At 32.8% G+C, this 26,452-nt stretch overlaps 1 protein-coding gene across 8 annotated transcripts in view; it reads left to right on the top strand.

Annotated features, from left to right (window-relative positions):
• The window catches only part of Tbc1d5 (TBC1 domain family member 5), a 524,655-nt gene that overhangs the window by 134,637 nt on the left and 363,566 nt on the right, over nucleotides 1-26,452 (top strand). For 6 of the 8 annotated variants that reach the window (XM_076842568.1, XM_076842655.1, XM_076842680.1 and 3 more), the window contains exon 3: nucleotides 18,744-18,840. The exons of the other annotated variants lie outside the window; for them this stretch is intronic. The gene's annotated coding sequence lies outside the window, so the exon portion shown is untranslated. The remainder of the gene's footprint in view (nucleotides 1-18,743; nucleotides 18,841-26,452) is intronic. 8 annotated transcript variants of the gene reach the window in all.

Genomic DNA, 26,452 nt, shown 5'->3' with positions numbered 1-26,452 from the left:
TTAGTCTGTATTCTGTCTCCATGGTTTAGCTTTACTGAATATTTCATATGCATGTAATCATATGTGGCATTTTGTGTTTGGCTTCTTTCACTTAGCATAATATTTTCATTTTTTTTATCCATGTTGTAGCACTTACTGGTACTGAATTATTTTTCTTAGCTGAATACTAATACTCATTGTATTATATACTTCAGTTTGTTTATTCAGTTTACCTTTCAACTATTGTGAGTTAATGTTGCTATTAACATGTGTACACATGTACCTATTTGAATATCTGTCTCAGTTCTTTTGGGTATATACCTATGAGTAGAATTGCTCAGTCATATTTTAATATTGTGTATAACTTTTTGAGAGGTTATCAAATACTATTTTATATAGTGGTTGCACTATTTTATATTCACATTAACAATGTATGAGGGCTGCAGGTTCTCCATATTTTGTCAACACTTTTTTTCTTTATTTTTTGATTGTCGGAATACCTTATGATTATAATAAATGACTTTCAGCTAAGAACATTATTGAGAAATGATTCTACTTTTATTATTTTATTATATGTAATTGTTATTTCTTACGTAATGATTGTTTTTCTCATACAGCAATTATGTATCAATCCAGAATATCACTTAGTTCTGTTTTTTCTTCAGAGCTAGCTGACCAGTGGACATTTTTTTCCCCTCAGAATTGAAGATTTTTTAACTTTTTTCATTGGCTTAAAATTATACTACATTATGCTTCACATTTGTACCATGGTTTGCCTTACATATAGTGTTTGTTTGTTTTTATTAGACTTTTAAACTGCCATTATTTTCATTTATTGCTCACAAGAGAGATATACTTCTATTTTTATTGATAGCATTTCACAGTTGTCCTTTCAGGCTCCTAAATCACAAAATGACATTTTGTTGGCTACACTGTTTTTTTAAGTAATCTCGAGTTTCCTTGGCCTTTCAATGAAGTGCCATTCTCAGATTTCTTTTGTTGTTTTACTGGGTTAGGGTTATTGTTTCTTTTATCACATTGCCATCCTCATTCTTAGATTCACTTAAATAAAATTTTAGAAAGGTTTAGTGGAAGATGAATTTTTTCAGTTGTGCGTATTAGAAAATGTACTTATTTATTCTCTCAGTTGATTGATGATTTAGTTCAATATTTAAGCTTAAAATAATTTTCCTCAGAACATTGAGGGCTTTACTCCCAAAACTTTTTCTGCTATCCTATTATTCCTAAGGAGAAATTTGAAATCAGTCTGAACCCCTTGAAGACTGTTACAGAATCTGTCACAGTGAAAACAAAATAGACAAAAATTTTTAACTTGATTAAGGTTATGTTTGAGGGCAGAGAGGTTGACAGGTAGCTAGAGAAGTAAATGTGTAGTAGGTTAGATAGTGATTCTATGATGGAGAATAATACAAGAAGTGGGACCTAGGGAGTTTATAATATAGGGTGAGGGGTAGAGATTTTAATGTAGCATGTATAGGGAAAGCCTCATTGAGAAGGGAACATTAAAGACCTGGAGAACATGAGGGAATGAGTGTCCAGGCCCAGAGAATAAGATATACAAAGGCTGTGAGGCAAAAATATTGCTGAATTGTTCAAGGAAAGCGTAAAGGTCAGTTATTGCAGTTACTCTCTACTAATGGATATTAAATTAAGAAAGTAACTAGGAATTTATATCTTTTAAATGCCTGCATTTGGCTTTTATTCTGAATGAGATAGAGAGCTATTGGGGAGTTTCCTTAGTAGATTTGAAGTTTAAAAGAATTATTGATTGCCAGTTTGAGAACAGATTTTAAGGTAGCAAGGACAGGTGCAGAGACACCACGTAGAAGGTTAGAAGTGAGAGAAAATTGTCATTTGAACAACAGGGTTTGCTGATTTGTTGGATTTGAGTTATGAGAAAGCAATAAGTGGAGAATGAATTTAGTGTTTTTGGTTGAGTAACAGGAGAGAAACTTTCATTTAATGAAGAAGGGGAAGATTATAAAAGGAATACAGTTGGGAGAAGGTCAGAAGGTTGATTTTGAACATGGAAAATTGTATATTTGAGTGGAGAGGTTAAGGAGACGCTGACCTGGGTTCAGGGAGAGTTCAAAGTTCGGACAGGGTAAATGGGTAAGGGAGATGTTTCGGATGAAGAAAAAATTGTCAGTTGTAGATTGTATAAAAGTTAACTTTTAAATACAGTCTGGTAGATATAACTACTATGTCCTATCCTTGGGGAACCTTAAGTAAAAGGAGGGAGTGTGAAGGAGGTTAGGAATGGAAAACCCAGTGAGGTAAGAGAGAGAAAAACTCCCATGTCTTTGAATATCTGAAAGGGATGTAAGCACTTCAAGGAAGGAGAAGTGATTATTTATGGTAAATTCTACTGGTCAGTGAAGTTGGACTTGTGAATTCTGTTGAATTTTCTAATGGGGAGTTATTGATGACTTTTAGAAGAACAGCTTCATAGAGAACAAAAGGTGAAGGCATTCAGGTGACAGACGGAAGAGAAACACATATGGCAGATGAAGGGGAAAGTTAGGGTCAAGCGAGGCTTATTTTTAAGAGTGATTATGCAAAAAATGTTGAAGATTATTAAAGTAATGTGTACAATGTTAGACTGCCTCATAAAGGAAATGGTTTATCCTTAAACAGGAGAAAGGATGATTTATCTTTAAAAGGAAGACGGCAGATAATATGGGCACAGATGCATTTTTAAAAAGCTTTTGGTTAAACTTCATGCTGTGTTTAGCTTGTGTGACATACAAGAAGCATCATGATTAGCTGCTTCTCGTGTCTTTTAAGCTTATTCTGTAATTCTTATTTCTTAGTGATTTTTTTTTTAACTTTAGCCATATAAATTAGTGATTCGTTTCCAGTTTAGGATTTTTGTGGTTAAATATTTTTGTTAATGGAATTAATGGAATTAAGACATACAGCAGGCATTTATGTATGACTTATCTCTTGATGTTTTTAAAGAATATCAAGTTTGAATATTTCCATAGAATGCTAGAGAATCACCAAGCTATGTTAAGATGGGATGCAGGGCCATCAGCTTCTCCTCTCCTCCCCTCCCCTCCCCTCCCTTCTCTCCCTTCTTTTCTTATCTTTTGAGAGAGAATTTTTTAGTATTGATTTTTCAGTTTTCGGTGGACACAACATCTTTATTTTTATGTGGTGCTGAGGATCGAACCCAGCGCCCCGCGTATGCCAGGCACATCCCCAGCCATAAGCTTCTTTCTAATTCCAGTCTTAGGTAGGTCATTGTTCAAATGCACTTGGCAAAAAATGAAGTACTTCATGTCTTAGATTCCTTGAACTAGGTAAAATTGTAATTGTAAAAATCCACAAATGCCAAGGGTTTGTAGTGTTCATTATGATACATATTCCTCCTAGCTGCCTTAGCCCAGAAGCATAGTTAATAAACATGGGATAGGATAATGGCATCAGAAGTCTACTGGTATAAAATGGAGTGGGCATATGCTTTTGAGTTGTAATAGTGTTATTCTTTTTACCCATTCTTGTCAAGCTCCCTGTACTCTTTAGTGATTCAGCTGCCCCTGTGGCTGTAGATATTGATTTATTTCCTGTGACATGATTCAAATTGCTTGTTCACTATGACCCATACTATAGTACCTAAGTGAGAATAGTAGGTGGTATGGGATCAGTTAAAAGGCCAAAAAATTGAGGAGCCTGTGAAGAGTATTCTCCATAGCACCTCTAGTGACTCACTTATTCCTCTGATTTAAATGCCCCCTCCCCAACCCTGCCTCATGTACTGGAGATTGAACCCTGGGGCAATCTACCATTGAGCTACTGCCCCAGCTGTCTATTTTTTTGTTGTTGTTTCTGTTTTGTTTTATTTTCAATTTTTTATTTTGAGACTGGGTTTCGGTAGGTTGCCAAGGCTGGCCTGGAACTTGGAATCCTCCTGCCTCAGCCTCCCTGAGTAGCTGAGATTACAGGTATGCACCAAGATGCCCAGCAACAAATTTCAATTCTATTTATTTCCCATTTTCCCTATAATCTGAAACAATGTCCTTTTTACTGAGCTGAAAGACATTGGAATGATATCTCCTATACATCTATATATTCACTTGTCTTCTGAGGCAAGTGAGAGTGTGTACTCAGTATCCTTTCAACTTTCTTAAGTACTCTGCTTTTAGAAAGAGGGCTCTTATGGAAGGAATAATAGAAATAAGATGTCTTGTGCATCTAGTTTCCCTCTAAATGCAGGGAGGGCTTATCAAATTGCCCTTTAAGCAACAATGAAAGATGTCTTTCAATTTCTTTAGGGATATATTTATGTCATTGTGTAGTATGTGAAACATGTACTATTTGTGGAGAGGCTGCCTGGCATTTCATGGGCTAACTCTGAGAAGAGTCCTTAGGGAATTCTCTATTTCACAAGTGAAAAGTTCACTTGTTAACTACCATCTCTTTTAACCTCTTCTTACTTGATTCCCTGTTAAATACTTCGTTATTTAACATCATCCTTTGTCTCTCTTCCATGCACTTCACACACCTTTCTCCTGTACATTGCAATTTTTTTTATCTGTTTCTCCGTTTAACTTACGGAGTCTAAATAAACCATCTGTGGTGACTTTTCCTTTATAAGTGCAAACTTGTTTGCAAAAATCTTAGCACAGAAATACCAACTATGTTATTCTCATGCACTCATGTAAGCTGTGTTTATCCTTGAGCTTCCAATCTTTGTAAATTAAACAAGAGAAACTTGTCTCTATGGGGTTTTATGCTAGTGGTGTGTTTTGAGCAATACACATAAGGATGACTCTTAACTATTTTTCATTTGAATTGAAAAATTTTGAGTGGAGAAGATGTTTGGAAATATAGCAAAAAGGTAATGATTTGCTTTAAGTTCTATAATGTGTTTAGCTTTGAAATTATTTCAATATGAATTCATTTGATCCACAAATATTTATTAATTATTTACTCTATGGCAGATACTTAACTATCTGGAGATATACTTCTTAAATAATATATCCTTTTAGGATGTTTTACTTTTTAAATTAGATAATGTGAGCATTTTTTCCCCTTTTTTCAAAGTTCACTGAGAAGTTTTTTTAGGTTTTCACTGTATGTGTACTCTTTTGTTATAATAGAGAGCAAATCCTAAATAATAGTAAAATGTAAAAAATAGAGAATCTGCTTCATCTTCTCTTCCTCTCATTCACTCTTTCAAGGGCTTAATGAACAGTGAAATGAACCAACAACTTCCCTTTCTCTTCTTTGCAGTTATAGTCGTCTTCTGTGGTACTTAGCAGATCCGAAAGATGCAGGAAGTTGATGAATTGAAAGGGAGAAGATATATAAACTTATAATGAGACAAATAGAAAAACAACCATTTATAATTGAGAGGTGGCTGTTTCTTCCAAGTAAAATATATTCACCAGACATTTCTATTTGTCATAGAAATTTGAAGTTTTACTTTATAGTATTCCCAACTTTAGTATTCCTTTGTAGTCTATGAACAGCTGACCCATTTAAAGGAAATTTCTGTTAGTCTTTAATTTGTAATGATTTGACAGGAAAGTCACTAACATTGCATTTATTATTGAGACAGAATAAGGTTTCAGTTATTAAAAATATGTGCTCAAAGTTTTGTAAATGATATGAACAATAGCTTTTCTTCAACTTAAGAGTTGCAGTGTATTCAGTATGCTAGTGAATATGTGTTGAAGATATTTTGAAAGCCTAAATTATTTGAATATGTTTGAGACTTTTGTTCTTCTGTATTTATGTTGAAAACATTACATGTTTTTGGATCATTCATGGTATAGTCTTAGAAGTTTGGTGTTTTATACTTTCAGTTGTATGTACCCTTGATAAGGCATTTGTTAGTAATATTGGAACTAAGTAGTTTTACCCAAATTCCATTCAGCTGTTGCTGTCTAAAATAAAATATTTTAAAATGAGTAGCCATTTCATATGAGAAATCTATTGAAAGTGTTTTTCATCTGATAGTGTGTATTTTAATTTTTATAAATGAAACAGGAATTTAATTATTGATATAGCTAAAGAAGGTTTTCTGTTCACATTTAATAGTATGTAATTTGATATTATTTGGACAGGATCTTACATAAGCTAAAAAATATTTCTTACCCATTTTAAAACACATTATATCTTACATGTTAATCTAATTTCTCACTGAAGTCACTAAACAGAATTGTGTACCAGTAGGTTTCTAAAACTTTGACATTATTTTAATCTGATAACAAATGGGTTTAAGTTCATGTTCTTTCTGTTGTTGGCCACAAATCTAAACCTGTATTTTTTGGATTTATGAGGATAAGTCCTGCTTTGGCAATCTTGTAGATCCTCAAGAGAATAGTTAAACAGTGATTAATCATTGTTTCTTCACTGAGTGTGCAGAAAAGAATGGAAAAGCTGCATTTCACACTTCTGAAGCAATTAATCCCCATGATCTTAGCCAGGTTTGTCTTGTAGATAAGTTGGGATACAAAACGGTACCTAATTTATCAATGTATGCATGCCATAAAGTATAAAACACACAATTTATTTCATATCATTTATAGTCAAATGTAAAAAAAAAGAGTGACTTTGCCATATCCAAGAGTGTTTCCTACATTACCTTCATATAAACTAAGTACCAGAGATTACAATGGGATTCCTGTTTATTGTGCACATCTGGTGCAGTCACTATGCATTTTCTCATTCACTTGCTGGCATTTTTAGTGATTGTGGCATAAATCACCTTGCTAATCAGAAACATAAGTGACGGGAAGTCATCTCCTTTTTTTGAACAATGGGAAAAAACATATGGCTTCTTAGACAATACTTGGCTGTTATACTATTTATGTGGCATTATATTCTGTATTTAGAATTTCATATTAATTGTAGTAGTTTGGTTTAAGGCATCTAACACCTACAGTTTGTGGTCAAAATTTTCATTTTACACAACTTTCATAAATAAAGAAGGTAACTTACAGGCCTTGTATTTTAAAAACTTAAAACTACTTTTGGGAAGAGTTTTGAAGAAGATGAGTTGAATAAAATTTATATATTTTTAAATGTCTAGATGTTTTTATCTATATGCATTGAGTGATTTCAGACTATTTAATTTTTCCTATTCCAAAACACCACACAAATCAGAAAAAAATGTTATTGTCCTTAAAAGTGTTAGAATGTAATTGATAGCAGTTTTTTTAGAGCAGTGGTGGTATTTTAAGAAGAGCTGCATTTTTAATGAATTGTAGTTTCTAATTTGGAACTATTTCTGCATAGACTACAACTAAAACCAATGGATGAGTAAAGCTTTATAAAACTTAAGAAATTTATATGTGTAGGCTTTAAAGATTGCCCTCAGTGATTGCTATTTATTGTAGACTGCTTGCTACAGGTTTTTTTCTTTACTTTCAATAATTACTTAATTCTCAAAAGGTAATTAATATAAGGGCCCTTTGTTATTGTTTGACTTTATAATATTTACCTGCTTTTCCTTTATTTATTTTAAATGTGTAAATTTCAAATGAAATGAATATTTTTTGGGTAAATATGCGTCTTTCATTTTTTCCCCTCATTTCATGTGACTATTGATTAGTTAGGCTAGTCAAGATGTAACAGATATATCAAAGTTTATTTGTTAAAATACATGCCTTCATTTGAAGTAGCCCTCTTGGGATGAATGCATAATTCATCAATCAAAGTATTTTAGAATGCCTTTTTTTGAATTTTCTTGAGTAGAATTGATGTACAACTATTCAAAATGATACTTTGAATGGAGATAACATTCAGTTTGTGGATATGCGTATGCTAGTAATCTTGTTTAAAAAAAAATCAGTCATATTAACTTAGATTGGAGACCATGTGTACCTTGAGGATAATTAGGCATTGAGAATAGAAATAGTTTTGAAAAAGTGCCCAAGTTTTAAATAAATAGCCTTATTTATTAATATTTTTAATAATCTTTTATGATATTGTCTGAAGGACCACCTGCAGTAGGAATTTACAAATTAAATAAAAACAACAAAAGGAGGAGTATTTTTTTCCTGTTATCATTGCTTGTTTTAAAATCACTACTATCCAGATTCTCTATTAAGGTATAATATGCTATTTTAAAAATTATAGTTATGACTGAATTGATGTCTTCTTTCTAGATAGTTATCTAGTGCTTAAAATTGAGTGAAATCTATACCAGAGTTCTTTCTTGACTGTTTTTATTTTCTTTTTCTGTTAAAGTCTCTGTGTATCCCATCTTATTTTTTTTAAGGTTGGAGGTCTATTTTTTTATAGATGTCAACTTAAAAGTATTACAATTAAACAGATATAAATTTCTTTTTCTTCATGAAAATTTAATAGTTCCAGGAAAACATGGTGTTAAAATCCATAAAAGTGGTGATTGAAAGGATGGCAAAAGTTACAAAATGGCAAAAATGAAGGTTTAATTTTTCATAACTGAATATTTTGAAAATCCTCAGAAATGATACTTTGAAGAAAAATTTCTTGTATTAAAGTGCTTGATGGAAAATATATTAACCTAAATTATTTGCTTATTATAAAGGCAGGCTGTAATTTCTTAGTGTATTTCAATTATTAATTGAAATTGAACATTCATCAATGTTAATATTCATTGCACACTTCGTTCAAAATTTGTTTTTAGAGAATTTTGATTTTTTTTCCCCCCTTGATTCTATTTCTCGTCTTTATGGTTACATTTTGTTGGTACACATTACTTTCCTAAGTAGGTGTGGAACTGAGTAGAATTGAGGAAAATTATTTTTCTTAAGTTCTAATGACATAAAGAATGAACCTTCTAGTTGTAGGAATAACCTTAATGATAGTTCATTACTGCCCTGTAGGTGACAGTAGCCACTGTAACCAACAGTACAATGACCTTAACCTGCCCCCCCCAGTCGGGAAGATTATTACCTACTGTCCATCTTTCCAGCTATCCTTTCCCCAGCTTGTCTTTGCCTGGACATAGCTTTTGGAATACTGACTGAGGTGATGTGCTTAGCACTGCTTCAAGTGCTATGATATAGACGGTATTTACACTGTTCTCCTAATCATACTGATATTCAGATAACAATGTTAGTTTGTGAAATATTTTCAAGAATGGGAGACTTCTATTTGTGAATGTGAATGTAGCAAAAAGCATATTGCATGTTTTGATATTTCTGGTTTCTGTTTTCATGTTTAACGTTTTTGGTAGTAGGTTTTACCAGTGTGGTCTTCACCTGTGTTTACTCTGGGGTTCAGGCATACCTGGGATATGGAGACTAGCAGAATTGACCTGCACATAGTCTTTGATGCAAGGGCACATGAATTGAGTTTTTTCTAAGAAAAATAAAATACAAAGACCTAAATCTGGTGGTATTTTAGTATGCTTTCCATGCTAAACAAAATTCCTGAGGCTTGCTGAGGACTCAGGTCTTTGGAAGGTCCAAACAGCATGAGGCTAAGGTCCTGGCTGCATTATAACATGACTGAGAAACAGAAATGGGACTGGCTACATTGCAGAAGGGACCAAACATGTTGAATGGTCTTGCTTTAAGACAGCCTGCTCTCTTTAAGAACTCTGTCACTCTGAGACAAGCCTTAATTTCTTCCTAGACAATGTTCCCATGACCTAATTACTTTGTACTATGTTTTATTTCTTAAAGAGTCTACCACCTGAACACTGCCACGCTGGGGACCAAGCTTCCAGAACATGAAACTTTGGGGGACACTCTCCAACTATGTCACTGGGTTACACAGCTTTAGTTGTTAAAAGAACAGCATTTCTAAAATCAACCTGGGTTCTGTTTGTTTTCTGGTCCAGATCTCCCTCCATCAAGGGAGGTAGATGGGTGGGCTGTAGGAAAAAAACACTCAGAACAAGACAATCAGGAGGCAAATAGCATGGCTCTTGTAATCTGTGGAAGACTATATGAAAGATACTTTTTTTCCTCTGTCAGTTTATTGAGTAACATTTTGCACTTTCCACTTGCCTTCAGTGTTGTGAAAGATGTAGTCACCATGGTTGACAGCAGTCCTATTTAACAAAGAAGCCGTTAGAGCAGAGGAGAAGTGGGCCTCAGTGGGAGTCAGTGTACTGAAAGAAGCTGCATTGGTGCCCTGTAGGTGACAGTAGCCATTGTAAACAACAGTACAAAACCCAGGAAACAGATTCCTGAATGGGGAGAACAGAAGAGGCTTTCTCATCTTACTTTGGAGGTAGCGGAATTATCAGACCTAAAATACCACATAGAGACACAAAGAGGGGGATGAAATGACATATGTGCCATGACATATGGTAGGTGTTATGGTTTGGATCTGGAGTGTCCTCAAAGTCTCTTTTGTTGAGGACTTTTTTTCTAATTCAGTAGTGTTCAAAGATAGAGCTTTTGGAAGTGATTTGATCTAGAGGATTCTGACCTGTCAGTGCATTAATCTGTTTTATACCTCAATGGACTATTAGGAGGTGGTAGAAGCTATAAGAGTGGGACCCCGTTGAAGATTGTGAGTCCTTGGGAGCTTGCCTTTGGGACTGTATCTAACTCCAATACCCCCACCCCCTTTGGCTGTCAAGAGCAGAACAGCTTTCCACTGCCATGCCCTTCCACCATAATGTTCTGCCTCATGTCAGGTCCAAAGCAATGGAGCCTGCCAACCTCAGGCTGAAACCTCTGAAAATATGAGCCAGAACAAAACTTTCCTCCTTTAAGTTGTTTTTCTTATAATTTTGTCACAGTATCTCAAAGCTGACCGACTTAATAGGTGACTGTTAGCTGACTGGTCTTGTTCTGAACATGTATGATGGACTTAAGGATGATTCCCAGAAAGGACAGCTTGTAGAGGTCTAGTATCCTGCTTCAGAGTGAAGGTGAGAAGCAGTAAGCACAGGTTATATTTGTTTTGTAAAATAATTAGCAATTTTATTGACATACTAAAGTAACTCTTTTTTAAACTTTTTTCTTCAAAACACCTTTTGCTTATGACTTAACCAAACAGTGTTCTAGTGGGTAGAGAAACAAAGTAAGATATGATTCTTTATTTAAGCAGCTTCAAGTTTATGGGGGAGTTGTTAAAAGAAAAAATTAAACAGTTAAAGAGTCAGCATCTCATGTGAAGAATAAGGTGGTAGAATCATGCAGGGCAAACAGTTGGTCCTAGAAGAAGGGCTTTTAAACCAATTTGGAGTTAGACTTGAAGAATGGTTCTGAGATAACTTCCTAGAGTGGGTGAAGGCTAAGTGAGTATGAAGAATGTTGAAGAAAAGCCAGTGCATACAGAGGAAAATATTGCCTGTAGCAGCCCCCAAATAACTATAAACCCAAAGTGTATTAGAAGAACGGCAAGTTGATAGATTTGCACCATGAGAAATACTGAGATCTGAGGCTCTTTCTGAAGAGTTTTGTGGATCATTCTTAGTGACTGCACTCTTTTTTCCTGGGAGGCAAAAGGAGAAGGGAAAGGAAGACATTGCATAGAAAGAGTTTCAGTATGCAGTGCTAGGCATTGTGATCTATTGAATTTAAGCCAAGGAGAGATGTGATCAGATTTGGTTGTTAGAAGGAATAGTTAAGTGACATTTAGCCATGAGATTTGGAGCAAGAACTCAAGAGCCCAGGTACCAGTTAGGAGACAATTGCAGATCAGGAGAGAAATTGAGACACTGAATTAAGTTAGGATCAGAGTAAGGGAAAAGGAGGTAGATTTGGCCAAATCTAGTTGATTGCATGTAAGAAGGTCAAGAAAGGAATGCAAGTATTAGACTCAGTGACTGTTGATTGGTAGCACCATTCATTGAATGGAGAATACAAGAGCAACAGTTTGAAGGGGAAGAGGATGACTTGTGTTTAGGCATCTTATTGATTGAAGACTTTCAAGGGATAGTTGAATATATTGATCTTTCAAACCCAGGAGACCAGCTAGAGTAAGAGATGTATGTATGCTTGGAGTCATTAACATAAATATTGGCATGAACTTATTTGTTTAGCATTTTCAAGCATTGTGTCAGGCATTGGCAAAACAAAGGTAAATAAATGTATTTGACAGGCAGAAGACTTTCCAGGGATTATATATAGAGGAGAAGTAAACTTGGACCAAAGGGACTACTATCAAACAATGTAATGATAAAAGAGGAACTTGTTGAGGAGATGAAGGAGGGAAACAGTGATGGTGTCACTGAAGACAAAGTGAGAGATAAGGTGAGTGTATTGAATAGACGGGTTAGAAAAATGTGCTGGAAAGTACTCATGAATTTGACATTCCTAACGTCCTTAATAAGCATTTGGCATGGAATGCTGTAAAACATATGTAAGTTCAAAGAGTAGTTGATGGATAAACAAATGAGATGAAGCATTATAGATGACCTCTGAAAAGTACTATCTTACCATTATCTCTGAAGAGCTGGTCAATGGAGGATGATGCAAGGCTGAAAGAAGTTTGTTGTTCTTAATTTCTCAGAGACTTCATAGTTGATGAAAAAGGGCTAGGAGGAGGAGAGGTTGTGATATAGGAGAGAAAACAATTTAAAATAGTTAAATTTGGAATAATGTATATGAAGTGATATAACAGATTTGGCTCAAGACTAATGAAGGAAAGAATTTCCACAAGAGGTGGACTAATTATTATTTTTTAAAATTGAGAATGCTAGAAATAGGAGAAGTGTGACATGAAAGTTCGGGTCCTCCAGAAATAGTTTTTAAGATATAATTAGAAGATTAAGAGCTTTAGTGTGGGAAAGTCTTCAGAAGTAAGAGAGGAACAGGACCAAGCAGGGAAAACCTTTAGACTGTAATGCAGGCCTGGCACCTGTAAGAGAGGGGAAAGGAAGACAGAAGACTTTCCACTGAATACAGTGCAGCTTTGTAAAAGTCTCAGCTAGGCAGGTAATCAGGGAATGTTGGCCTTGAGAACAGACAACTTTGGCTATTAGAGATGTCCTGTTTTGGGCAGCAGTGACTTTCCTCTAGCTACCTTGTCGTTGGATGAGCAAGTCTGGGGAGTGTGTGGCCTTAGCATGAAAACTACAATGGATCCTGAAGTTATAATGGCTGGAAATTGTCAGTTTACTGCAACTGTTCAGAACAGTTTCTCTTTGAATGGTCTCTCCTAGGCTACCATATGGATGTGGCTGTTTCAGTTTGGTGAGAGGGAGGAATTTCTGTTGTTTCATTAATTCCTATGATTTCAACAAATTGGATGTCCAGTTAGTGAGTGTTGGAAGGTTTTGGGGAAAGTACAGTTAATAAATATAGCAAGATAAGGTAGTGTGCTAGTAAGACACAAGTTAAAATCGTATCTCATAGGCTCTAGGATTGATGGGAAAGAAAGTGAAAGTAGACAGGGAGTAAGAGACTGAAATGAAATGAGTTGACAAACTGGAAGTTCCAGTGAGTTTGAAAGTACTTGTGCTAAAAGTGAAGGAGTAAGAGAACGTAAGGGTAGGTGGAGTTAATGATGATAAAGTGATATAGCAATTCAAGAACTATAGCTGAACCCCAGGAAATACTGAAATTTAGAAGTCCCTTCATGTAAAATGAGAAGAAAATTTTATCAGCAGAAAATGTGTTATATGTATGCATCATAGAATCATAACAATAAATACCACAAAAATGTAAAAGGTATCATAATCTCTTTTTTTGTAGGGTTTTTTTTTTTTTTTGCAAAATAGTTTCAGAGATATTATCAAATTTCTTGTTTGACAAAATCTATTTAGTCATCAGGAAGTGTAATTTAAAAAAAATGAGTTCTTTACATTTTCTCTGATACCCTAAGGGAATTTTTTTTTAAATTTCTCAAAAAAATCAAGTGATTTCCCATCAACTAGTGCATCTATTTTTGTCTCTAAAGGTTTCCTGATAGAAAAGGTAGAGAAATGGAGAAAAAATTTAAAGTCTGCAAGGCTATATATTAATTGAACAAAGTAATTAAGGTAACATAATAGCTGTAAACACAAACAGCTTTTCACATCTCTGTTTTTGGCAGAAGGGAATTGGATTGTGACATATTTTAGGTAGTTAAAATAAGATGGATTAGTGGAAGGGTGGACAAATGGATAGACATAAAAAAACAATAAACTCAAATGTGATTGAAGATTCTGGGTGATACATGGATATTCACTGTACAGTTTGTTTACTTTTTCTGTATATTTGAAAGTAATTGTAATGTTAAAAAGTGGTATGGCATTTACAACTTTGAAATATGTTGAAAATGATTAGTGGAACAGATAGGTAAGTAATAAAATAAATGTAGTAAAATGTCACTTATAGATCCTAGGTAGTAGGCATATGGATGGTCACTGTAACATTCTTAGAAATTTTTTGATAGTTTGAAAAATTTTTAGAATGAATTATTAGAAAAAATAGTATTATAATCAGATAGCGTTTGGGGGTAACAAATTTGAGTTCCAGTTTTGTGACTTTGGGCAAGTTATATCGTGGTTTTTTATCTGCATAGTGGAGATAAAATGGGTTTGCAATTATTTTCAGTACTAGAAAAGGATACTTGTAAAGCAACTGGCATATGATAAGTATTTGTCAATGCTTCTGATGATGATATTGCAAACATAAACCTCAAATTGATAGATTGTATCTTGGATCCTGCTTATTATTTTTTGAATTTTTTGAGTATATGGGTCATTTAATTTATTTCATGAATTAGAGTCAAGACCCTAATGGTGAGATGAGGTCAAGACCCCTTCTTTAGTGCCTATATGTTTCAAGGTGGTTTAGTTTTGTAGAGCTTGGAATGGTAGAACCATTCTCAAATCAAGGATGGAACCTCTGATAGTATTGTATTTATCAAAAACACTCCATGTACCTTTTTTTTTTTTTTTTTTTTTACACTTTACAAAGTGCTGAAGTTTCCTAAAGTGGTCTTACCGGTCTTATTTAGTAGTTCTTCTGAACATATATATACTATATATCAGGATTTTATTACATTAGTGTTTTTGAAAATATAGTCAATAAAAAAATCCTACTTGCTAAATATGTATTCATAAATTATACTTATGTATATATAAATATCAACTGTTTAATTTTCATTATTACTGAATGACATTCTTTTTTTGGACAGAAGTCAGTCATTCTTTGGTTGCTTTTTAAGAAGTAAACTCATTTTTCTGGTGTTCAAGCTTCAGCCTCAACTGTGTTTATAAAGTACACTCTGCTTGTTTTTTATTTGCTCTGTTTCATATGCAGGGTGGATAAAAATTACTGAACTTTTTATATTTATGTAAATGTATTTAAAATTAAATTCAAATTTACTACCATATGCCTTCAAAGACTAAACATAATATAGACTATTATAATCATTTATATAAATTGGTTTTAAAAACCAGTTCAATATGTTTAATCAATATGTCATGAATATCTATATAGTTGTCATCCTAGTAAATTCTATGACATGTATTTTTACAGCATACAGATTTTAAATAAAATTGAATAGACTTTTCTAGCCCACATTATGGAGGAACTTCTGTTATCATCCAGTTGACTGATTTAATATGAGAAGAATCGTGATGCTTGAATGTGAACCAGCCAGATTTTGTATATCCATCAAATATTTAGGACAGGGTTTTTATCTTCATGTAACATTTTACTGATTGTCCTCTATTTACAAATCATTATATGACATAGAATAAATGAAAATAGGGCTGGGGTTGTAGCTCAGTGGTAGAGCGTTTGCTTCGCATACGTGAGGCACTGGGTTTGATCCTCAATACCACATAAAAAATAAGCAAAAAAAAAAAAATAAAGATATTGTGTCCATCTACAACTAAAAAAATATTTTTTAAAAAGTAAACTTTTTTTTTTAAAGAAAATAAATAGTAACTTCAAAGAGTTAATCAAAGAGTACCCTTTTATCTTTCTGTGGATGTTTGCTAGTCTGTGGCTGTAAATCTTTTTGAAACTTTAGGGTAATTACTAGGCATCTTTGAACCTATATGGTAAATTTTGTCAATTAATGATGAGTATTTTGCACACCAGTTTGTGGGTGTTGGGAGTGGGTCTGTGTTTTTTTTAATTTAAGAACATCATTATATGATAGGGATCACAAATATACTAGGCATATGAAATGCTTTATAGAACGAGTAAAAATTTAAGCATGAGTAAAACTGGCAGTTTTAAGATAGAATAGATAAAAGGAATTTTTGGGAGAAATAATGGCAATAATTTTGTCCTTGAGCGAAAATCTAAATGGAGTAATTAATTGCAGTATACTAAATATATTTTCTATTGCCAAAACAGAAAAAAAATCAAAACTCCTTTTTATTCTTAAGTACAGGTCTTATTATAATTTCAATTTTAATTAAGTTCTGGTAAAAAAATTTCAAACACTTCATATTTACTACAAATAATTATTATGTATATGTCTTTGACCTTGACTGTTAAACAGTGTAATATACTACTTCTCCCTAGGTAATTATAAATTTTTTTTTTTTTTTAGTAAAACCTAATGGTTAATCTACTTATTGTTTAACAAAAGAATTTGAAATATAAACAAACGTAGTTTTTATTATACCCCTTTGACAGTGTTCTCTTTTTGAAACTAAACTCTTATACTATCCACCTGCTATTATTAGTCTGTTAAGCTTTTAAGGAATTAGAATAGCCTATTTTTAAAAAAGTGATGTATGTCTTTCTTAAGCAGTACCAGTTCAACTTTCTGTCTAATCTCTCTTATTCTGTTTACTAAACCTAAAATAGCAATGAAAAAAGATATATTTCTTATATTCTTAGAGAATTTATTTCATTAAACGGTTGCCTGTCATTTGTTCTGAAATCTTATGTCTTCGGCATTAAAAAACGAAGGAAAATTGATCATACCTTTCCTAGCCTTATATTTATATACACGACCAGGGTAACTCCACATCATGTACAACCACAAGTGTGGGATCCTAAGTAGAATAAGTTATATTCTCTGTGCATTGTGCCAAAATACATTCTACTGTCATGTATAACTAAAAAGAACAATTTAAAACATGAATAAAAAGTGTAGAAATACGTTTCTGTTTAAGTGGTCATCTTTTGAAATCTTTCTAGAATGTTATTTTCAAACCCTGTTATGTTCCATGAAGAGAAGAGTTAGAATGGAAAAGAGAATTGATAAACTCTCTTAAGTTACTATTTTAATGCAGTAGGTCAGAGTGTGTTTATTTGGTATAATCTGAGGAATTTATACCTCTATTTTATTCTTTGAATATATTTTGGTCTTTTATATTTATACCTTATCAGGTACTTCTAGGGACTATTTTGTTTATTTAGATCAAATTCTATTTATCTTCAGAAAGCTTTGAAATCTGAAGACTAATTTGTTTTCAATGTGTAGTATTAACTGCTCTGATGTATATACATTTTATATTTATGCCTGGAAAGGGTTGCAGAGGGGTACTTTAGAACCACCTTTTCAGCTCTAAATAGCTATTGTGTACATATGGTAAGGTACTGCTGCTTAACAATTAGTAACTGCTTTGATGAAACTAAATTACATGTTTAAGTTCCCATCAGGAAGTCGCTTCACATATCTGTATTAATGTATTCAAGGCTCGAGAAGGAAAGTTAATTTTCCAGCTTAAATATTTAATTCAAGCTTAAAATTTAGTCTGTAATTAGAGCTCCCAAATGGCAGGAACATGGAGTATTTGTCCATTTTAATTAGATTGTTGTTTACCTATTAATTATATATCATATCTTGTCATATAGTTTTGATGGTAACAGATGGTGCTAGGAGTTAGTAAGGGTTTCAACAAAATAAGATTCCACATGATTTATTAAGTTACACTTTATTAGTGAGTGGTCTGCTTTAGTCAGGTTATTCTCTCAAAGAAGGAATGTGGAACATTTCACTAATTTTAGTAATTATTCTTTTGTGGAGCCTTAAGAAATATTGATCATAAAAAAGTCTGCGATGAGTGATGTTTATTTAGAATCAAATGGATCACTTTAGGCTTACTTTTGAGTAGCATATATTGTCAAATTGTATAATTAGTATGAAGTTTAGTGCATTTTGCTAGGTTAATGTAGAGAATCGGAGTTTTATTTATTAGTAAACTGTAGGCATAGAGAGTGTTTTATATATAATTATGATTTGGAATAAAAAATAATAGAATGATGATTAAGTTGTTTATTTCAAAGGTATTCTCTCTGACTTTTGAATCTGACAAGAAACAAAGTTCCTTATTTACCAAAATATCTATTGGCAATCTTTTGTGCCTAGTGAACTTGATCAACAGAATTTCCATATTCAGAAAGTAAATGTCAACTAAATAGAAAAGCTTTCTAACTTTGTTTATGGAAGATTTTATTAATTGTTTTGGTTATCAACTTCTGCAAATGAATAAATTTTACTTGTCCATACATGCATGGAAAGAGACTGATAAACAGAAGGGAGTAAGAAAGAGGGAAAGGAAGAAGGCTTTACATTTTTTAGCCTTATGTAGTTTATTAGAAATTTATTATAATCCACAATATGATCACATTAAAAGTAAGTTTATATTACTGATTCTTAGCTCCTAAGATTATTTTGAAATAATTGTCAGTTTCTAAGAATAAGAGTAAACAAAAGTTTCCATTGTTTCTGATTTTAAGATTTGCTCCACAGGGACACCTTAATCTTCAAAACAGTGGCCTTCTGTTCCCTATGTTACCTACAGTATACAGCTTTGCTTTTTCTTTTGTTTCATCTTTTTTGTGTTTTAATTTGTCTCCACTTGTATTAGGTTTTTGTTATAATCAATACCTGAGGTAATCAACTTAGAGAAAGGAATTATTTGTCTTCTGGTTTCACAGGTTCCAGTACATAATTGGTTGGTCTCATTGCTTCAGGTCTGTGGCAAAGCAGTATCATCACAGGAGTGTGTGCTGAAACAAACCACTCACCACACAGGTAGGAATCAGGGTACAAAAAGATGGGGATGTGGCTCAAGCGGTAGCACGCTTGCCTGGCATGTGTGCGGCCCGGGTTCGATCCTCAGCACCACATACAAAGATGTTGTGTCTGCCAAATACTAAAAAATAAATATTAAAATTCTCTCTCTCTCTCCCTCTCTCTTAAAAAAAAAAAAAAAAAAAAAAAAAGGAAAGGGCCAGAGCCAGGGTTTCTTAATCCTTTCAAGGGCAGGCTATCAAGGACCTCATAAAGTCACCACCACTTCTCAATAGTGTACCCTGGGAAGCAAGCCTTCACTACATGAACCTTAGGAGACTCTTCAGATTCTTAATTTATGTCAGTTTTCAGAAATATTTGTCTTTTGGTACCATAATTCTTTATAGTGGAATGGTATGTTAGCATACCAGTAGATTGATGTATATAATACAGGACCCTTCATCTGTATGAATTGCTCATGTAAGTGAATATGAATATACTAATCACTTAAGCTTATTTTACATGTTACTGATTTGAAATCGTATTACCTGTATTTACACTGTCTTTAGAACTGTTTCATTGTTCAGGGAAAACTAACTGAATGATTTTTTCCCCTCATACTGAAGGAGAAATTGTTACTTCAGTGTGGCCTTAGTTTAATGTACTCTGCCCCCAGAATGTTGAATGACTAAAAGGTGATCTCAAATATTGTGCTATAATGTTATGCTACAGGAAGGATGCTGCATTATATTTATACCAATTAAGATGAATTTTAAAGGAAAGAAAGTATGTCTAGAATAGAAATAGCCTTAGTTTAAAAGTTTAAATTTTTAACATCTCTGCCCTTGGTGAAAATATGGGACTATATTTTCTTTGGCAGAATTTATCAACTATAACATGCAGCATTTCCACAAAAAGAAGGAAAACTAATTTGAAGCATGTAAATTACTCTAATTTGGAAAGTTATCCTTTGTAAGAAATGACAAGATGACTTCCTTTCTGGTTTTTTAAGTGTGTAAAATATATTATTCATTTATTGTCTGATGTCATTTTATCTGGGGCAGTAAATTTATATATACATAAAAGGATACTTGGTAATTGTTAACAAAAACAACAAATGAAAATATAAATGAGGTCTTTGTTAGGATTGTGTTTCTCAGTTCCTGGTCTACTATTTTATACCATGTGAGGACTCTTATTTGAGCAGCCAGCCATATAGTGTATTTAATTTTAACAAAGCAAATGATGATACTGATTTCTCTTTTTGTAATTAAGATGATCTTTCTTTCCTTAAAAATAAGTGTTTGAAACATTTTGGAAAATATGGTAGTTGATAATCAAATCTTATTACTTGATACTAACTGAACCAAGGTAACACATTGACTGATATTTCTTGTGGACTTTAAACACAGGATTCAAAAAATGTGACTGAATGAAAAACTAATGGCATTTTGAGAATTCTTACTCAGTAGTGACCATTTGGGAAAAGGTGATTGTCAGATTAAGCTTCTAGTCATCTACAATTAAATGTTTTCAGACAGTATCTTAAAAAAATTTACATATTCCTTTAAGTCTGTAGTGTTTCAGACATATAAGTTTTCCTAAGAACAGGCCTTAGGATATTTTTCTGTCTTTCCTCAATTTTTCTTTTAAATGTTAATATGTAACCTCTTTCTAAACATACCATTTTGAAATCTGGATTCTTCCCTTGTTTCTTTACATTGTGAATCTCTTTTTATAGCTTTATATCAGGCAGAATGTATTTTGATAATTCCAATGGACATTTTCAGACCTTAAGTTTTAATTTATCTCCATTTTGAAATGTGTTTTTGCTCTTCTTGCTATAATGATGCCTCACATTTCTGGTTTTTCCATTTCCTGATTGATTGTATTTATATTCCTCAAAGTGGATGCTTTTCTCTCTATGCCTTCCTCTTGGCAGTCTTGTTTGTGTTCACAATTTCAGTTTGATCCGGCTAGCCATTATTATGACCTTCAGATCCATATATCTTATTTACTTGACATTTCTCTACTTGAAGTTCATATGGATTCCTTAAACTTGACAAGTTTAAAATTTATTATATTACTTAATTTGCTGGTAATTTGTTTAGTCAATTTCAGTAAATAATATTTCTGCCCACCTGTGTAACCAGAAATTTTTTCATAACCAATCCATTAACAAATATCCCTTTATCATGTTCTCAATTTTTTTGTAGTTACAGATGTGTTTTTGACTTAGTTTTAATCTGTTGATCTCTTATACCTTAAAACAGAACTGTAAATATATTGTTTTTCTATCTTACGGAACTATTCCCTTCATATCTTTTAAAAGTTTTTCGGTGTTCCTGGACAATCCAATGTTTATCAGTTTGTGTGATTCTGTGTTCTCATAGTTGCTTTGAAATATTTATTAGCATTGCATTAGATGTACCAATTACTTTGGTGGAAATCCTTATCTTCTCAATAGTAAATATTCCCATCTAGGAATATGTTGCGCATCTGGATTAAATCAAGTGCCATTGAAATCTTTTTTTCAAACAAGGCACATATCTTTTCCATCTAGGTTTTTCACAGTACACTGTTTGTTTTTGAAATTGTTCTGGTTTATTTTCCTTATGTTTGTTTTTAGTTTGTCTAAGTGTTTAGCACAGTTTCTGACATGTAACACAATAAATACTGAATTTTGAGCAATTTTTAGTGTAGAAAATAATTTTTTAAAGTCATGCAATCTTATTCAGTTTATGATTTAAATTTTAAAATTATTTTGTTTTTTTTGTAGGTAATATTAGCTGCAGATTATAGTTTTGTTGTCTTTTTAAAAGTTTATACTTTGTGTTGTTAGGGATCAAACCCAGGAATTCTCATACACTAGGCAAGTACTCCATCACTGGTCTCATTTCTTTTACTTGACCTGTTTGTTTAAAATCTCTCCAATGATGCTGAACTAATAGCGCTGGCATTGATATTCAATATTTTTGATTGGTTTTGATGAGAAAAAATTCCATTGCCATTATAAATGCTACTTGTGTATAATTTTTTGCCTATCATAATAAATCCTCCGTTGAGGAATGGAAGTTGTTTTTGTCTTGATTAGTTTATTAGGAATGACTGTTAAATCAGTTTTGCCACATTTAATGAAATGTTTTTATAGTCTTTTATATTAGGACCATGCTAAAGTAAAATGAATTGGTACAGTTTTTTTTTAAATTATAAAATAGTTTAAATATAATAAGAATGATTAGTACCTTGTTAAAAAAAATTACCCATACTGTAATCTTGGCATGTGTCTTTGGTTGAGGGGAGGGTGTTCCTGGACAATCTGCAGTGGTAGAGGAAAAATCTTTGTATGTCTGATATCTTATAAGGCTGTTATTGTATTCAGATTCTTTGTAGCTTTGAATTGATTGTAGAAATTTTAAATAAAACTATCTTTTTTTTTTTTGTATCAGCATTATAGTTGTACATAGTAGTTGGGTTGATCCTGACAAATTTATATAAGCATGGAATTTGATTTCAGTTGTCCCCTACCCCATCCGCCCGCCCATTGTCTTTCCTTTACTGATTTTCCTTTCTCACATCCATTTATTTATTTTTATTGTTGCTTTGTACTTAAGGGTAGAATTCCCTATAGGGTGTATGTGTGTGTGTGTGTGTGTGCGCGCGCGCGCGCGCATGCATGTGCACATAGTATGATTTTTTAAAAATTAATTTCACATTTCCTCCCCTTTCATATCCCTCCTTTTAATCTCCTATTTACTATCTTCCCTATATATTTATGATGTCCAATCCTTCCCTCTTTCTTTTTTATTTTGCTGGAGCTTTCACACATGAAAGAAAACATTTGACCCTTGATTTTCTAAGATAGGCTTATCTCACTTGGCATGATGTTTTCTATTTCTGTTTACCAGCCTATGCCTTAATGCCATTCTTTTTCATGACTCAGTAAAACAACATTGTGTGTATATACCACAATGAATATTTTCATATTTTTTGGCATAAAGTTGTATATAATAACTCCCTAACTCCTGTGTTTAAAAAAAATCTTATTTTGGTTTGCTGTTATAAACTTTTGTTTCTAGTAGTATTTTTTTATCCTTTTCCTTGAAATTTAGTCGGTTTTATTGGACTTTTCAAAGAAGGAAATAATTAGCTTGTTTGCTTCCCTCTTTGCTAATTTACTTGGCTTATTGTCATTATTTGTGTTTTAATTTTTTAATTATTTTTTTGTGGTGCTGGGATATTGGACCTGGGGCCTAGGGTATGCAGGAGATTTGCTGTACTGCTGATTTACATCCTTAGCCCTAGGTTTATTTTGTTTTTATGATATCCTTAAGTAATAGTTCATTTATTTGTTAAATTTTCTTCATTTTACTTCTAACAATGTTAAATTATGATTTTTCCTTTCACTGTAGTTTTGCTATTTTTACATATATGTAAAAGGATGTGACATGTATAACATGTTGCTTTTATTTAATTTTCAACTTTTTCATTATCAAATTGAACTCAAATACAGGAAATTTCTCAAACCAATAAATGTTTATTATTATTATTATTATTATTACTATTCTTATTACTATTCTTATTATAGATTAAGTATGCTTGTAAATGCCACTCAGGTCAAGAAATACAACTTTACTAGCCACTGCAGAAGTTCTCACAGGTGCTCTGTGCTAATCACAGACCAGTTTTTCCCTACACAGTAACCATTCTTTTGACTTTTATAGTAGTAATTCATTTCAGCTGAATGCTGTTATTACCCAAATGTACATCTCTAGACATTACAGTTTAGTGTTATTCTTTTTAAAAGCTATGTTTGCCTGTCAAGTCTTTTATCTGTGGTGCTTCCCTCCAGATTCCCTTTTATCTGCCTCCCCTCTTCTTCCCTCAGCTTTATTCCCCTTCCCTCCTGTTCCATCTACTGAAGAACTTGGATTGTTTGACCTATAGAGTTTCCTCCAGTCAGGATTTTGTTGATATTATACTCATGGTCCAATTAAACATTTTCTTCTATGTTTTCTCCTAGTTGCTAGGTAAGTTAGAGTTTAGTTGGATTTAGACTTCATTCCTGGGGAAGACTAGAGTTGCTATTTGTGTCCTCATTAGGAGGTGCACACTGTCTCTTTTTCATTTCAAATGCTTATAGCCATCTTTGCTCCAAAGCCTGGAACCATTAGGATATGTTATACAGTGCTTTTGTTATATAAATTAGCTAGTAATGAACTTTTCTTTTAGTTTCTGATTAATGTGAGTTTTTTGGCATTAAACTACTGTAGATTTGTATTGTGGTCAGGGAATGTAGACTTCACATTTTTGTGATGCATTAGATTATTTTGGGGGCTGGGGTTGTGAGTGAGTGGTAGAGAGCTTGCCTTGAATGTGTGAGGCACTGGGTTTGATCCTCAGCACCACATAAAAATAAACAAAATAAAAGTACTGTGTTCATATACAACTAAAAACAAATTAACAAATAAAAAATATTTTCTCTGTCTCATATAGTCAACTTTGCAAATGTCCCATTGGTATTTGTTAAAGATATTTATGTTCTTTTGCTTATTATTTAAGTTTTTATATAGCTACTAAATATTAGATCAGACTTACCATATTCTTCAAATCGTTCCTGTTCTTGTGTATCTTTACTTGATCAGTCAACTCTAAGGATTGAAGGTGCAAACATCACTGACAGTGAGAAGGTCAAATAGATTTTTTTGTTTTGCTTTTTGGAAACTATTAAGGTGAGAAATAACTTTTCAAAGTGGAACACTGAGGACAGCAGGAGATCCAAAAGTATTTTGAAAATAGATGTGGAAATATGAGAGTTGAAAGAGAAGTTTCTATTTTGTGATTAAGGGTACAGCGTGATTAAGTGTATGATTTAGAATAGGGATTGACAAAATCTGGTCCATGGGCTAAAACTGGCCTTCTGTCTATTTTTATATAGTCCACAAACCAAGAAGTATTGTATGTTTTTAAATGTTTAAAAAGATGAAAGAGGAGTGCTATTTCTTGACATACGAATGTTACATAAAAATTCAAATTTGTTTCCATAAATGAAGTTTTATTGTAACAGCCATGCTCATTAGTTTTTAGTCAAGTTGAGTAGTTTGAACAGAGACTGTGTGGTCCACAAAGGCCAATATTCTTACTGTTGGACTTTTTGGAGAATAAATTTGCAAAACTACACTGCAGATAACTTTATCTTCATCTTCCTCATAACAAAACATTTCTTATGGAACTGGTTTTTTAAAACACCTCCATAGTGCATTATAATTATACATAATAGTGGGGGTAACATTTATACATGCACATAACAAAATTTATACTATTCACTCCTCAGTGTTTCTCCTTTCCCTTCCTACTTCCCTTTTGTTCTCCGTTTCTTTACTGGTCTCCCTTCTATTTATTTTTAATTGGTCCATTAAAATTATACATAAAAGTTTGGTCACTTCATTCCAAAACCTCCCATTTCCCTCTTTTCCTTCCTATCATGGGAAATTTCTTAATTTGTATTGTGATCAATTGTTGATTTATACTTACCTTGTTTTATTACCAAAGAATAATTAAAAATTATACATAAGAGTGACCTGCTCTTTGACTAATGACTTAAACATTTATCAACATGTAGTATGCTATTTATTCATGATTAGCAGATAAGTTTTTTGTATGTGTTGAGGGAAGACTGTATTTTAGACTATAGGACATATATTTTTTAGCAGTATAAACCTGTAAATTTGCTTTGACTTTTTTTGTGTATTTATGAATGCCTTAAATGTTCCTTCTGCTTGTTTACCCCTTCTGTTTCTTCTACTTCAGCCATGAGTAGCCTATAGAATTCTGATTAGTTTCCAAGATTACCCAAAATGAAAGAAATGGTCAGTGATTGCAGTTCACTTCTGGATGTTAGTTACTGTTCTAACAGTTAAGAATGGTCAGTTCTTGCTATTAAAGAGTTTTATACCTTAACAATCATTTATGAAGTATTTTCTGAAGCTGTTAATAAAACTAATTATCAAATTTTGAAAATAAGCTACACTTTTGATAAATTAGAGTTGTCTTTTTAAAATGTCACCTATGATCTGCTGCATTTTAACATTTTAGGAATCAGAAAGGTATACAACAAGTCATGCCACTATCAAATCCCATGCTTGTAGAAATTATTCTGGTATTAGTGTATAAGATGGTGTTGAGGGGGGAGGAACAGGAGAAGTGGAGTCAGGCCTCGTAGTTATTGTAATGTCACAGTAAGCAACAAGGAGAGCCTGTCATGAAGAGGAAAAGATGATGATGAAAATACAGTAATTCAAATTAATTTTAAACTGTTAGAAATTCCCCCCTTTTTGGTAGGTAAAGAATTACTAAATGTCTGTATGTCATAGGGTTCAACTTAATGAATTCATTATCAACATGGATTAAAAAAGATAACACACGTTAAATATTTGAAAGGGAGATAATAACAGAATGCTTTTAGGATTCATAAGGAAAGCATCAGTTACACTAGTATAGAAAGGTTTTTATGGAGAAAGTGGATGTGTGTTTTAATACCCAAATCCTATGTGTCCATTAGTATCCAGGACAAATCCTATCTGCGTCAAGTTTTACTTAGCACTCAAGTATAGAAAACGGTTATGTGATGGGA

Source organism: Callospermophilus lateralis, chromosome 1 (assembly GCF_048772815.1).
Source record: "Callospermophilus lateralis isolate mCalLat2 chromosome 1, mCalLat2.hap1, whole genome shotgun sequence".
NCBI classification, from domain to species: domain Eukaryota; kingdom Metazoa; phylum Chordata; class Mammalia; order Rodentia; family Sciuridae; genus Callospermophilus; species Callospermophilus lateralis.
Note: the sequence above shows the minus strand (reverse complement) of the source record. Positions and strands in the feature narration are given on the sequence as shown.